This window comes from Phocoena sinus, chromosome 7 (assembly GCF_008692025.1).
Source record: "Phocoena sinus isolate mPhoSin1 chromosome 7, mPhoSin1.pri, whole genome shotgun sequence".
Lineage (NCBI taxonomy): Eukaryota > Metazoa > Chordata > Mammalia > Artiodactyla > Phocoenidae > Phocoena > Phocoena sinus.
Genome location: NC_045769.1, coordinates 103,779,252 through 103,789,042, shown reverse-complemented (window position 1 = coordinate 103,789,042; position 9,791 = coordinate 103,779,252).

The window sequence follows — 9,791 nt, the reverse complement described above, 5'->3', positions numbered from 1 at the left end:
AGACTATAATGCTACCTAGAAAGGGAAAACTTTATGTAATGTGTACAAAAAGATAGTATTTTAAATAAACTTCAATAATACGGACGGTGTTGATAATGTATGGATCTCTTATTTCTTGAGGCTCTGTTTATAAAACTGCATCCGTCCAACATATTCTCTGTGTTTGCAAGTGGAAACAAGTGAGCACAGGCAATGTGAGCAAGGGAGAGATGAGCAGGGAGAGTAGCAAGGACCTAGCAGCACTGATGGCCACACAAAGTCACAAAGTAGAAAGAGCCCGGGAGTGTGCTGCAAGATGATGGATTAGGCAAGACTCTTTTAAGAGAAGAGAACTGCCTAGACTGCATTTCCTGAGTTCTGGGAGATAAAACCTCTAGTTGTCCTAGTTAATTAAAAATGAGTCCCCAGGGCTTCCCTGGTGGCGCAGTGGTTGAAGTCCGCCTGCCGATGCAGGGGACGCGGGTTCGTGCCCCGGTCTGGGAGGATCCCACCTGCCGATGCAGGGGACGCTGGTTCGTGCCCCGGTCCGGGAGGATCCCACCTGCCGCAGAGCGGCTGGGCCCGTGAGCCATGGCCACTGAGCCTGCGCGTCCGGAGCCTGTGCTCCGCAACGGGAGGGGCCACAACAGTGAGAGGCCCGCGTACCGCAAAAAAAAAAAAAAAAAAAAAAAGAGTCCCCATAAAGCAAGCATATGCCTCCTCCTCTCCCTCCCCTTCCTTCCCTTCTCCTTCCTTTTCAGGTCTTTTTACTGTATTCCTAGAAGTTATCAGAATAAACCCCACCATAATCCCACAAAGGTAAAAAACAGCTAAAAGGGTGATGATTATAAGATGTATCCCATGGTGTATTTGTGGATATTTTCTTTCAGTCTACATCTTTTTCTTAAAGGGCCAGATACTTAATATTTTAGGCTTTGCAGGCCATGTGGACTCTTCTGCAGCTACTCAGCTCTGCTGTTGTAGTGCAAAAGCAGCCATAGACAACCTCTGAATGAAGGGCACGGCTGGGGGCTGATAAAACTTTATTTACAAAAGCAGACGGTGAACCATAATTTGCTGACTCTTGAACGAGAGTATGTGAAGCTTCAAATAATCAGTCGTGATAAGACTCTAATTTTAGTTTAACTTGTTGAGGAAATTTATTGAATTAAGTCTGTAATCAGTGTTCAAATATTTATGAAAAACTGTTCTCTAAATGTGGTTTATTAAAATTGTGTTGTGTTTAATAAAGGCTGCATTCATTTCCATACAAGTGGTAGGAATTATTCCTCTCTAATCATAAAAGCCCTTCTGATATTAAAATAGTCTACCCACGTAAAGGGCAGAGCTGAATCTAAACTCCCTCATTTTTCAATTGGTAAAATAATGAATTCCCATTCATTCATGTGTGACAGAGACTGGTGGGCTACCAAGCAAATCCATTTCCTCTTCTCTCGGGCACACACAACCAGACCACATTTCCTGGTTCCCTTACAGTCTGGGTGCTGCCATGTGACTGAATCCTAGCCAGTGTGCTATCAGCACAAGTGATACATGTCAGTTCCAGACCTGGCCCGTAAAAACCTCCACTTTCTTTCCCAGTCTGCAGGCTGAATACAGAGAACTCCAAGGCTGTAGGGGAAGGCAGAGCCAGGGCCCTGGAAAGAGCCATCCACTGAGTGGGAAATCGGTTTTGGGCTTCCCATGAGTGAACAATTAAATTCTATTGTAAGAGTGTCTGAGATTTTTGGCGTAGCTCTTATAGCAAAAAAAATTATTGTAATTATGGTAATGGTGGATTGCAATGAAGATTTATTAATATAATTTATTGTGAAATATCTTTGAAGGGGGTAAGGTGGAGTACGGCAAGAAGTAGATGGAATTTTGACATCCAGCCACCCAACCATTTAACAAATATTTATTGAGGATTTATGTGGCTAAGCTCTGAGGATACAGAGATGGAGAAGACACATTCCCTGTCTTCAAGGACCTCACCAGGAGGGAGCAGGTAGTTGTGTTAACAAATAATTGTAATACAGCACCCAGAGTCCCAGGATAGAATTGTATCCATGGGCGTGGGTGGGATAGAGGAAGGAGTTACCAGTTGGGGGAAAGGAGGGAACAGCTTCTTTCAAGAACGCACAACAGTGCCACAGCCTGAGGTCAACTGGATCTGTAGTTGTTGGGGGAGGGGAGAAGTACCAGGAGGTAAGCCAGAGAAGCAGACACCCCTCAGGTCCCACCAGGCAGGTGGCAAGAGGCAGGCAGTGGGGTCCAGGATTGAGCTCTGCATAAAAAGCTCAGGATTCAGCAGAAGTCTGCTCTCACAGTGCTCTTTCCAGCCACCACAAGAAGAGGCTGTACAGTGAGCTAGGCAACAGGACCTGTGTAAGCTTGCTGGGACCCCTACAGTGACGGCACCATCAGAGTTCTTCCCTTGGCTTCCTACAAAGGTCTGTGCTTCCTACTAAGGTTCAGTCTCTCAGTAGGCCCTGAATGTCTACTGTGTATCCAGTACAGCTCCAATTCCATTGTCTGGTAGGTGGTGGGGACCACAGACACATAAGCAGATCATTTAAATTCCGTGAATGTGATCAGTCTGCCAAGAGACATACTTGCAGGATATCATAGGAACTCAGTGAAGGGGTTTGGCTATACGTATATAATAGGTAGGGACTTCTTGACCTCATCTTCTGGAATTTGTACACAAAGTCTTTGTTCCCTCCTCACAATAAAAACTGCTGTACTTACTGAGTAGATGCTGGGTGCCAGGCGCTTTATGCATCTGAATACATTTGATTTCATCTAGTCCTCGTAACAACCCCCCTTCCAGATGAGTAAATGGCGTCTCAGAGAGGTTAGTAATAAGTGGCAGAGCCAGGATTTGAATCCAGGCCTGCTGGCACTGAAGTGGGTCCCATACTTTAAGCACTCTGCCCTAGGGCTGACTCCCTGGGGGCTTCACACTCTGCTCATCAGGCCCTCAGGCCTTCCTTCTTCCAGACCTGGGCCCACTCCATCCAGGGAGCAATTATGCCATCTCTGCATATCCCTCTGAGAACCATAGCTGGCTCTCTCTGGACTGTCTCCAGCCCTGTTCTGTCTTCCTACATAATTGTGGGTAGGTCCCCATCCTCCTTCCAGGGCCCTGGGCTGTCAGGCCTACATGTGACAGCCCAGTCTTCTCCTACACAGATATTTCATGGCCACTGTCACCTGCACAGCTTTAGACTTGGGGTTTCTCCACCTGCAATGCCTTCTGCCTCTCACACAAATTCTACTGCCTGTGATGTCTGCCTCAAATTCTGCCTTCTCCAGGATAACTTCCTGGCACTCCAGGACCTCTGCCTTTGAATTACCTATTATTTTCATTGCTAGAACATGAACTTAATTGTTTTCCCGAGACATCTCTCTTCTATAGTACTTGTTTCTAGTATAGTTTTCACATATGTGACAGACTTTCTTTCTCTGGCAAGACTGGAAGTGTATCCAAATTTTATCAGACTTAAAATGTAAGGTGTAATTAAAATACAACTTAATTTGTGTCTCTAATGGTGCTTTTTTTGTTACTTTAAAAAACATTAATTTTACTGAGGTATAATTGAATACAATAAAATGCACTCATTTTAAATATACATTTTGATGAGTTTTGATAAATTTATATATTCATGTAGACCGCCACAATCAAGATAGAAGACATTTATATCACTCAAAAGAATTCCCTTGTATTCCTTCTCAAACAATTCTGCACTTCCATTCTGGCCCCAGGCAATCACTGATCTGGTTTTTGACACTGTAGATTAGATTTGTCTTTTCTAGAGTTTCATGTAAGTGAAATATAAAATAATGTACTCTTGTGTCTGACTTCTTTCACTCAGGCTAATGTTTTGGATATCCATTCGTGTCTCAGTAGTTCCATGTTACTGCTGAGTAGTAATTCCGTTGTATGAGTACACAACAATTTTCTTTTCCATTCTCCTGTATGGATATTGGAATTGTTTCTTGGCCATTGAGAATAAAGTTGCTATGAACATTTGGGTATTAGGTTTTGAGTGGACATGTGTTTTCATTTGTCTTTCGTCAACACTAAAGAGAGGAATTGCTCGGTCATAGGGTAAAGGTCTGTTTAACTTCATAAGAAACTACCAAACTGGGAAGTGGTACCATTTTACACCATTTTACATTCCCATTAGCAATATATAGTTGCTCCACATCTTCTTCAACACTTAGTAGTGTCAGTCTTTTTAATCTGAGACATTTTAGTGTATATGTAATGGTATCTCACTGTGGTTTTAACTTGCATCTCCCTGATGACTAATGATGCTAAGTATCTTCCCTTGGGCTTATTACCCTTTGTATACCTTCTTTTTTGAAGTGACTTAGAATCTCTTACCAATTTTTAGAAATTGGATTCTTTATCTTCTTTTTATTATTGAGTTGTAAGAACTCTTTATGTATTCTAGATACAATTTCTTTGTCAGGTAAATGTATTGCTAATATCTTTCCCCCAGTTTGGCCTTGCTCTTTCATTTTCATTTTCTTAATTACATCTTTGAAGAGTAAATGTTTTATGATGAAATGCAGTTTGTCAATTTTTTTCTTTATGGTTTGTGCTTTGTGTTTTTTGTGTCCTATCTAAGAAATCTTTGCTTACCCCAAGGTTTCAAATATTTTCTTATGTTTTCCTCTAGTAGTTTTATAGTTTTACCTTTTATATTTAGGTCTATGATCCATTTTGAGTTAATTTTTTATATACGGTATGAAAAAAGGGACAGCTTTAATTTTTTTTCCGTATGGATTACAGCTGTTTTAGCTCCATCTGTCAAAAAGTCTATCCCGTTCCCCACTGAATCATTTTGGAACCATTGTCAAAAATCAGTTGACTAATAAAGCTACAGTCATCAAGGCAGTGTGGTATTAGGTACTAGAATAGACAAGGAGAATAATGGAACAGAAAACAGTCAATTGATCTTTGACAAAGGAGCAAAGGATAGTCTTTTCAACAAATGGTGTTGGAATTACTGCATATCCACTTGTAATAAAAAATTATTCTAGACATTAACCTTACATGTTTCACAAAAATTAACTCAAAATGGGTCATAGACTTAAATGTAAAATACAAAATTATAAAACTCCTAGAAGATGAAGATAACATAAGACAAAATCTAGGAGATCTTAGATTTGGTGATGACTTTTTAGATAAAATACCAAAAGCATGATCCATGAAAGAAAATTTAAAACTTCTGCTTTTTGAGAGACACTGTGAAGAGAATGAAAAGACAAGCCACAAACTGGCGGAAAATATTTTCAAAACACATATCTGATAAATTGAAAGTTAGTAGAAGAGTAGCTCTTGCATCCTGTGATATTGCTAAACTCTGTTATTAGTTGCAGCTTTTTTGTAGACTCCTTGAGTTTTTCTTTCGATGTAATCATATTATCTCTGAATAAAGATAGGTTTACTTCTTTCTTTCCAACCTAGATATTTCTTTTTCTTACCACAGTGCCTTGTTAGACCCTCCAGTACACAGTTGAATAGAAGTGAGAGTGGTCATTTGTACTTGTCCCTAATCTTAGAGGGAAAGCATTCAGTCTTTCACCATTAGGTATGATGTTAGCTGTAGTTGTATTGTTTATACGCTTCATCAAGTTGAAAAAGGTTCCTTGTGATCTTAGTTTGTTGAGCGTTTCTGTCATGAATGGGGAGATGACGTTTGTCAAGTGCTTTTCCTCCATCTTTTGAAGTAATCATATTTTGTTTCTTTAGTCTTTTAGTATGAATTAAAGCCATTAGTTTCTGAATGTTAGGCCAAACTTGTATTGCTGAAATAAATCTCACTTTATCCTTTATATCACTGGATTTGATTTGCTAATATTTTGTTAAGCAGTTTGATATCTATGCTATCTTTTGTCTTTTTTTCACTCACTGTAATATTATGAGATTTGTCCATATTGTTGCATGAGGCTGTAGTTTGTCCAGTTATTATGCCACTGTGTGAACATTATTTATCTATACTCCTGTTGATGGGCATTTGGGTTGTTTCCAGGTTTTGGCTATTGTGAATATTGTTATGAACGTTTTTGTACATGTCTTTTTGTGAACGTGTGTATGCATCTCACTTGTGTGTATACCCAGGAATTGAATTACTGGGCCATAGGGTTATGCATGTTTAGCTTTAGTAGGTATTGCCACACAGTTGTAAAAAAAAATATTTGAGCTGAAATATTTGTGCTGATGAGAGTTCTGGTTGCTCTACATCCTTGCCAACTCTTGATTTTTTTTTCTTTCTCCTTTTTGCCATTCTGTTGGCTGTGTACTTGTCTCACATCATGGTTTTACATTTCCCTGATGACTAGTGAGACTGAGCAACTTTTCATGTGTTTTTTGGCTACTTGGATAGCCTCCTTGAGAAGTTCAAGTCTTTTATTCATTTTTCCATTGGGTTATCTGTCTTTTTGTTATTGATCTGTAAGAATTCTTTGTATATTCTGGATATAGGTATTTTGTAGGATAGACATATAGCAAGCATATTTTCCCACTCTGTGGCTTGTCTTTGTACTCTCTTAATGGTGTTTCCCACTGTGGTTTTAAATGAAATTCTATTTAACAAAAAGTTTTTCCCTCGTCTCAAATAAAAACTGGGTTTCTGGCTGGCCCTATAGTTTGATAGTTTTCTCGTACATAATAAAGTGTCCTTAGATGGAGTGAAAGAAGCCTCCCACAAAGGATACAAATGTATGATTTCACCCATATGAAGTTGCAGAACAGGCAAAACTAATTTATGGTAGAAAAAAATGAGAGCAATGTTTGCCTCTGAGAGCATGATGACAGATAGTGGCTAGGAAGGGACATGAAGGAACTTCCCGGATCGACGGTTGTGTTCTATATTTTCATAGGGATCTGGGTTGTACAGGTACATGCACTTGTTAAAACTTATCAGTTGGTACATTTAAGATTTTTGCATTTTTTGTGAATAAATTTTACCCCAAAGAAATAAAAAAACTGTAAGCAAATGTTGAACTCTACTTAATAATATATATGCTTAAGTATTCAGGGAGAAGCATACTAACGTCTGCAACTTACTTTGAACTGCATGCAATAAATCATTCAGGTCGCTGGATACAGTAGTGGATGGATTGCTATATGATAAAACAACTAGAGTAAAATGCTGTGGTAAAAATGGAGTTAGGGGATACTCGGGTGATCACTGTAAAAAAAAAAAGAGTCTTCACTTTTCTGTAGGTTTGTAACGTTTCATAACTAAATGGACAGAAATAAGTTGAAAGTCCTTAAAAAGTCCTTCAAAGTTCGGTGTGGCTAAAAGAAGGCCAGTTTTTCCTGCTCTGCATCACCTGCTTCTGCAGACCCTCCCTCAATCTGTGTGTCCCTCTGTTCTGGCCTGGGCCACCCCTGCAGGAAAGCGGCTTCCTCCCTCCCAGCCAGGAACACCATTCCTTCCGCCCATCCAAGAGCTCAGGATCCTGTGCAAGCATGTGCGTCTTGACTGTTTGCGTGGTACAGGAGGATTGCGTCCTCACATTCAGCCCGCAGAGACTCCAGGAAAGGCTAGGCGTTTGATGTCCCCCTGCCTGTGGCATCCGGCCAGCGCAGCCTAGGGGATGTGCCTCTGCCCCACGCGGTTTTCCTGGGTGCAGTCCAACTGGGAACTCCTGCCGCCTCCAGGGGCTTCCTGGTTAACCATTTAACACACGTGACCTCGGTTAATGGAAAACATCTGGCCTTATGCTCCCAGGCAGATTGAGACTTTGGAGAGAAGAGCTGGAACTGAGAAAGAAACGTCTGCTCCAAACAAACGAGCTGAAACTGTGCAAAAGATGGCAGAGAGATTGAGACAGAGGGAGGGAGAGTCTGGAGGAGCAGAGGCCACTAGAGGTAGGAACCTGGAGAAGACATCAAACCTTCTCACTTTCAAGGGAGTCTCAAACTGCAAAACACCATTTTTTACCTGCCAAATTGTAAAAACAAAATGACTTTTAAGTGATAATACTCAGTGCTGGCAAGGATGTGATAGTGAACGAGCACTTTTGTACATTACCAGTAAGAACTTTTTATGGAAATAATTTAAAAATATGTATAAAAGATCATACATTTTGAATCAATAAATTACATTCTAAGGGTGAAGAATCAACATGTTTTCAAAGACCTGGATATAAAATTGTTTAACAAAGTATTATAATAATAGCAAAATTGGATATTGTCCATCAGGGTACTAATTAAATTACAGTCCAACAATGTAATGCAAATATTATGCAGACATGTTTCACGATATGCTTTTAGAAGAGAAAAATCAGGTTACAGAATTTTATATACAGTGTGATTCCCATTATATGCTATACGATTATGAGAAGTAACTTGTTCTCTTTTTCATATTTCCGGTATTTCCCAAGTTTTCTGCAATGCATGCACATTGTTTTTCAAATCAGAGAAAATTTTTTTTTAAAAGCAGCATAGTCTGGGACTGGGGTATGAAAGTGATGTCTGTCTAGGGATTTGGGATATAATGTAAAGAAACTGTATCTTAAAAGGCTTGTTTATAAACTCGTAAAAAAATCAATTTGCAAAATCTTTTGCTCATAATATGAAGTCAGTGAAGGTTCCAGCTTGGGATCATATTGATGGAAATGTTAAATCGGTGGGTAGAAGGAACAAAGATTACAGCTTAAGAGCAGAGTTCTGTCTGTATTGGGCTGGAGCAAATGTACTACAGAATTCCTGACTGTAGTTGTAAGCACGTGATATGAACTGTTCATGGTGGTAAAGGTTACTGCTACTGCTGTCTTGCAACATAGATGGCATTAGTTGCAAATTCTCACTAGCCACAGGGGAAATGAGGAGTCACTGGAAGGGAAGGATCAGGGGGGAAGGGAACTTCCACTTACGGAGCTCCTATAGTTTGCATTGTGCTGTGAGTTTTGCAAGCATTATCAATCATCTAATCCTTAGAGCAGCCCTGTGAGATGTGCGTTATATTGTATCCAGGAAGTGACAGAAGCCCATGTCAAACTAGCTTAAGCAAAAAGAGGATGTAGTGGTTCAGTTATCTGGAAAGGACCGTTTGGTGGAGGCCACATGCAATATGCCCATAAATCTCTTGGCAGGTTATGTCTAACCCAGAATAGCTGCCACAGTGTCTCCCATCCCACAGGCCTTTCCTACATTGTGATTATGATACTCTTCACATCAAGAATGGGGTCCATGTTCTTCCTCCTTGAATTTGGGTGGGCTACGACTATGGCAGAGGTGATACCATGTGACTTTTGAGGCTAGGTTATAAAAGGCAGTACAGATTCTACCTGGGTCCCTTGGCACACTCACTCTAGGAGCTCAGCCACCATGCTGTGAGGAAGCCCAAGCCATATGGAGAACTGTGTGTAGGTGCTCTGGCTGACAGCCAGCATTAACCACTAGACATGTGAGTGAGGAAGCTCTGAGGTGACCTCATCCCCACCACCATCTAGCTGCAACCACATGAGCCATCCTGAACAAGAGCCACGCAACTGAGCCTAGTCAAGCCCAGAACCAAGAAAATGATAATGAAATTATAGTTGTTATTTTAAGCCACTAATTTGGGGGGTGGCTTGTTATACAGCAACAGATAAAGTGTCCAAATAAAATCTCAGGTGAGAGGTTTTATTGACATCATTCTTTGCTATGGCAAACAGCTTCTTCCATGCTTCTGGGAAAGATGGCAGCAAGCAGCTCCCACTTATCATGTCCCTACAAGTAGAGATTTTGGAGGATGGGCAAACTTTCCACTGAGGCCTGGCCACTTAAGGTGTTCTATGCCGCT